General features: G+C 46.8%; 1 non-coding gene across 1 annotated transcript; it reads right to left on the bottom strand.

The window, feature by feature from the left end:
- Positions 1-4,098: 4,098 nt before the first annotated feature.
- On the bottom strand, positions 4,099-4,201 carry LOC142855154 (U6 spliceosomal RNA). The gene has a single exon (XR_012911423.1). It is a non-coding gene; the product is annotated as a U6 spliceosomal RNA (small nuclear RNA).
- Between the last annotated feature and the right edge of the window lie 1,624 nt (positions 4,202-5,825).

The raw sequence follows: 5,825 nt of genomic DNA, 5'->3' as shown, positions 1-5,825 counted from the left end.
TCCTATTTAAATCACAATAATTTATTATGAGCATGGCATATATGTTTATATAAAATATATAGGAGAGACAGGAATATATATGAAAAAAGACTCTTGCCAACTGTAGGGTTTCTTGAACTTTCCTTTATAGTTATGTGATACTCCACTGTCTATCTCATAATCTATTTAGTCATTCTCCTATAGCAGAGGACTATGTGCTAATTGAACCCCAAGTCCCTTTGAACACCCAAGAATGTAGCTGTATTTGGAGGCAGGATGTCAAGTTCAATGATTGCATGACAGCAAGGTCCAATCCAATCCAACTGTGATGTCACAGAGGGGAAGATACCAGAGGACCAGAGAACAAGAGAAAGTTTGTTATAGACGCGTGGGTGAGCATGGTAAGAGGCAGGGACTTCTGGGAGAGTCCAGAGTGGACATGACCAGGCTGAGCTGGGCCATGTGGAGAGAGGGGGGAAAAAAGCAGAAGGGAGAGAGGGGGACTAGGTGCAGCAGCCAGGAGGCCAAACGTACAAAAGGGCAGGCAACCAAAATGTCTGAATTATATAGGAAAGAACCTCTGGGGGAAGGGCAGCCCAGTCCCTGGACTGGAGAGTTCAGGGTAGAAGTGTGTGTGTGTGTGGGGGGGGGGGGGGTGTATGGCAGTCATACCCTGTAACAGGTAGGGACTGAGGGATGCTGGGAGAACCTGGAGGACAGGTCCATTTTGATATTGGTACCTCAGCCCTTTGTCTCAGGTTTGAAACTTAACAATGTTGATTTTTACACCTGATTGAGTTTCCTATCAGCTGAGCTTCCCTTGGTGAATGTATTTGCTATTTGTCTCATTGCAATAACAAAATATCCTGACAAAAGCAACGGAAAAGGGGACTTTGACCCCCCAGTTCCAGGGCACAGTCCACGACAACAAGGAAAGTGTGGAGGCAGGAGCCTGAGGCTGGGGGGACCCACAGACCACATCCAAACACCAGTTCCAGCACAAAGAGATCATTTATTAAGTAAGGCAAAGAGAATAGTGGCTAAATCTGAATCAGGCAGAAACAGCAGCAAACAGTTTTGCAGGAGTGATTTTAAGGTGGAAATGGGAGGTCTGTGTTAGGCTGAACTTTCATGGCTGAACCTTGATATTTTGATAGTTGAACGTTGGTGATCAGCCTCAGGAATGAGTCAGGCATATGAAAGTGGCCAAATATACTACAAGGACATTCAGCTATGTTCATAGCAGCATTATTTGTAATAGCCAGAAACTGGAAACAACCTAGATGCCCCTCAACCAAACAATGGATATTTACTCAGCAGTAAAAAACAATGACATCTAATTTGCCTGCAAATGGATGTAACTAGAAAAAACCATCCCCAGTGAAGTAACCCAGACCCGGAAAGATGAACATGGTATGTGTTCTTCTGTTCTGTCTGCTTTTTGCTTGCTCTTCTTGTTCTTCTTCGGACGTGAAAGGACGCAAGACACAACAAAACCCACGTGGAGCGTGAGCTTTATTGCAGTGTGCAGGAGAGAAGGGGAAAAGAGAACAAACAGACGGCTTTCCAGCTTTTAAAGGGTTCCTTACGCACGTGCGTCAAACACCACGTTCTGCGCCTGCGCAGCCTTTGTGTGGACCGCTAGGGGCTCCTAGGAAATGTAGTTCCCCAGGTGAGCTATGCTCAGGGGCCTTCTGGGGAATAACAGTATTTACTCACTCTTAAGTGGATACTAGCTGTAAAGCAAAGGACATTGAGCCTATAGTTCTTGATCCTAGAATAGCTAAGAAACAAGGTGAACCCTAACAAAAACATACACAGATCCACCTAGAAAGCAGAAATAGACAAGATCGCCTGACAAAATTGGGAGCATGGGGGTGGGGGAAGAAGGAAGTGTTGTGGGAGCTGCGGGCTGCTTTCCACAGCCTGGCTCCTGGCTCCTGGGCACCTGGCTAGCTTATGCCCCGAAATAACAACACACAAATTGTATTCTTTTAAACACTGCTTGGCCCATTATAGCTAGCCTCTTCTCGGCTAACTCTCACACCTGGACTAGCCCATTTCTAATAATGTGTGTAGCACCCCAAGGTGCACTTACCGGGAAGATTCTAGCCTACATCCATGCTGGGTCGGAGCTTCATTGCGTCTGCCCCAGAGAGGAGAGCTATTGAGTCTGAGCTCACTTCCTCTTTCTCCCAGCATTCTGTTCTGTTTACTCCGCCTACCTAAGTTTCTGTCCAATCAGGGCCAAGGCAGTTTCTTTATTTAACCAATGACCTTCCTCCATCAAGGAAGGGTGGAGGGGAAGAGGAGGGGAAAGGAGGAGGGGGGAAAGACTTTGAGGGAACGGGATAGTCGAGATGGAAGAAGGAGAGAGATGAGAACAAGCCAAGAGATATTTTGATTGAGGGAGTCATTATAGGGCTAGCAAGAAACCTGGCACTACAGAAATTCCCAGGAATCCACAAGGATAACCCCAGCTAAGACCCTAAGCAATAGAGGAGAGGGTGCCTGAACTGGCCTTGCCCTGTAGTCAGATTGATGACTATCTTAAATGTCACTATAGAACCTTCATCCAGCAACTGATGGAAACAGGCAGAGACCCTCAACAGAGCACTGGGCTGAGCCCCCAAAGTCCAGTTGAAGAATTGGAGGAGTGAGAATATGAGCAAAGAGGTCAAGACCATGATGGAGGCACCCACTGAAACAGTTTACCTGAGCTATGGGAGCTCACCAATTCCAGCTGAACAAGGAGGGGTGGAGTGGGGGGATAGCTGGAGGGAATGGGATGAGGGGAGGGAGAGGGAACTGGGATTGGTATGTAAAAATGAAAAAAGATTGTTTTCTTTTTTTAAAAAAAGATTTATTTATTCATTATGTATACAACATTCTGCCTCCATGTATGCCCACACGCCAGAGGAGGGCGCCAGATCTCATTACAGATGGTTGTGAGCCACCATGTGGTTGCTGGAAATTGAACTCAGGACCTCTGGAAGAGCAGCCAGTGTTCTTAACCACTGAACCATCTCTCCAGCCCCAATTGTTTTCTTTTTAAGAAAGAAAAATTAATTAAATAGATAAATAAACAAATAGAAAGAAAGAATGTGGCCAAGCAACAGAAGGAACCTTGGTGGCAGCTTTAGGAATATACTCTAGTGGTTTAGCAAGGGGGAGGGAAAGAGGAAGGACAAGGACACGCTCTGCACTGCTAGCACCATGTTTGGGCTTGTTCTAGCCTTGCAGACACAGCTGGTTGCATTGCACCCCCAGAGGGATGTGAATGCTTGTGTTCAGCTGGTTTTCACCTTCTCATCCAATCTAAGACCCAGCCGGTGGGATGGCACCACTCACAATGGGCAAGTCTTCCCTGCTCAGTTAACTGTCCAGAGATTCCCTCACAGTTACGTCAGAGAACTGTTTCTTACATGATTTTAGGTCACATCAGGTTGATAATATTAACAATCACAGTAGTTCTAACAACTCATTGGTGATGCTCTGAGTCACATTTTTACAAACACATTTCTGCATCCTTCAATGGCCCTTGCCTGAATTAACCCCAAGGTGCCTGCAAACAGAGATGTTCCAATTCCACCTTCCTTCTGTAGCTATTAGTTGTTTTCTGTTATGAAGAATCTCTTTCTCTGCCTCCATATCTATCAATCTCCTTGCCTATTTATTTTTTAGCTTTTAATTTACAATGTGCTATTATTGCTTTCGCCCTCCCCACACTTTCTAAATAAAGACATGTAGACAGAATGCTTGGCCTGAGCTTTGGCTTGCCCCACCAGTTTTCTATACCTGTCTCTCTTCATCTGTGTTTTGCCTCAGGTTTTTACCTTTCTTTCATCCTGTGTGTCCTACTTTCCTGCTTCCTCCGTGTCTGGCTGGTCTCTGGTGTCTCCCTGGCATCTCTACTGTTTCTTCCTTGAGTCTAAATTCCTCCTCCTACTTACTCTCCCTGCTGACAGTCCTGCCTATACTTCCTCCCTCGCTTTTGGCCTCTCAGCTTTGTAGGGCAGGCAAGGCAAAACAGCAACACATCTTCACATAATTGGACAAACGTAACACACCCCTGCACAAACATATGTTCCATAGCATATTCTCTTAGAACAATGCAAAAACAATATGGAAAGCTTCAGGAATTTGCTCGTCATCTTTGCACAGGGGCCACGCTAATCTCTATATTGTCCCAATTTTAGTGCGTGTGCAGCCAAGTGAGCACCTCCTGTCTCTCTGAATACTACGCGAACTCACAAACTTTTACCTTATCCATAAACTCTATTCTACTACCACCATTATTTACTTTAATGTCTATCCAAAATTTTTAATTTCAAAGAACTCATTCCCAATTGCCTTTTCTTTTGCAAATGTCCCCACAGTGATTAAAAATATGCTATCTTCTAAAGTTCTCTTCTGCCCTAAGTTTTCTCTCCTTTTCCTTGCACCTCTTTTTTGAGAACAGAGCTTCTTCCAAACCTGGGTGACCTTTTCAACAATACATCCACTTGAGTTACCCCAATAAAATGTAACCCCAATAAACTCACTGGGGAACCAGGCCAGACCTGGGTGGAGTTCTTCCTTTGGGTTGTTGCTGCTCTATCTGCATTAAACAGGCATTTATTAACGTTTCTCCAGAAAAGAGTTTAACAACAGGATGTGAGAATACTAGGCAGCCATCCTGCCACCCTTCCTGAAGAACCAGACAGAATTACCTTGGGGCTCCAGCCCTCCACTGCTGAATCTTTCATTCTCTCCCCGGACAGCCATCACGATGTCAGTTCTGGCACTCATGGCTAGGCGAGGGCAGAGTCTGCGTGAGGGAGGTGTGTGGGAGTCAGTGCAGCACTCGAAACTAGGCTAGGGCAGCTTCTATGCGTGGGAAGAGTCAGTGGGGCACTCAAGGCTAGGCTAGGGCAGCGTCTGCGTGTGGGAGGTGCATGGGAGTCAGCGCAGCACTCGAAACTAGGCTAGGGGATCATCTACGAGTGGGAGGTGCGTGGGAGGTCTGTGGGAGTCAGCGCAGCACTCGAGGCTAGGCTAGGGCAGCGTCTACGCGTGGGAGACAGCGCGGCTTTGGCGAAGGTAGTCTTCCACTGAGTACTTCTACAGCTCACCATTCCTGGACGCTATTGCTCCCTGCCTAGGGACTCCTGGAGTCCAGCATTCCTGAGGTTCAGGCTGAGGGGCAGCTTCCATTCCAGCCTCGGTGGGCTCCTCCATCTGTTTACCTGTCGGTGTTGGTCTTCACTGTCACCATCCAGACATTCACTAACACCTCTGAGGGTGATGTCAGCCTCTCTTTCTACACTGCCAGGGGCTATTTCCTCAGGTGGTTCTGTGTATTTTCAGCCGAGTTTGAAGAAGGCAGGGAGATGAACATGTGAAGATAATAACTTTCAGAACAAGATGTGTCTAGGGAGTTTCTGGGAAGTTGGGGACTTCATCTTGTTCCTGAACTGGCCACATCTACATCACCATCGCCTTTTGCTTCTTGCCTCCCATAGCCTCTGGGGACCATTTTCCCAATATCTGAGTCTGGGCACCTCCTCTCTGGAATTTCCCTCCCACCATCCCAACTCATGGCAAATAAATTCTGGCGCCTCCTTTCTCCTTCTCACAAGGCAAGAAGTTTCGAAGGCTTAGCAGTGGGAGAAGACCTGAAAGCAAATTCGGGGAGACACGAGTGCTGTGAACCCTTTACCCACTTTCTATTCTCAATTCCCCTGCTAAACACGGGCGCTAAGCCCTCTGAAGAACTGTCCTTCCTAGAGACCCTGAAGGAGCTGAAGTACAAGGATCAGAAGTCCCAGAAGGAAAGACAGCGAGTACCACCACAGTGGTGAGAA

The sequence above is a fragment of the Microtus pennsylvanicus genome, chromosome 7 (genome assembly GCF_037038515.1).
Source record: "Microtus pennsylvanicus isolate mMicPen1 chromosome 7, mMicPen1.hap1, whole genome shotgun sequence".
Taxonomy (NCBI): Eukaryota; Metazoa; Chordata; class Mammalia; order Rodentia; family Cricetidae; genus Microtus; species Microtus pennsylvanicus.
The sequence above is the reverse complement of the archived record's forward strand: the minus strand, read 5'-3'. Positions and strand labels throughout refer to the sequence as shown.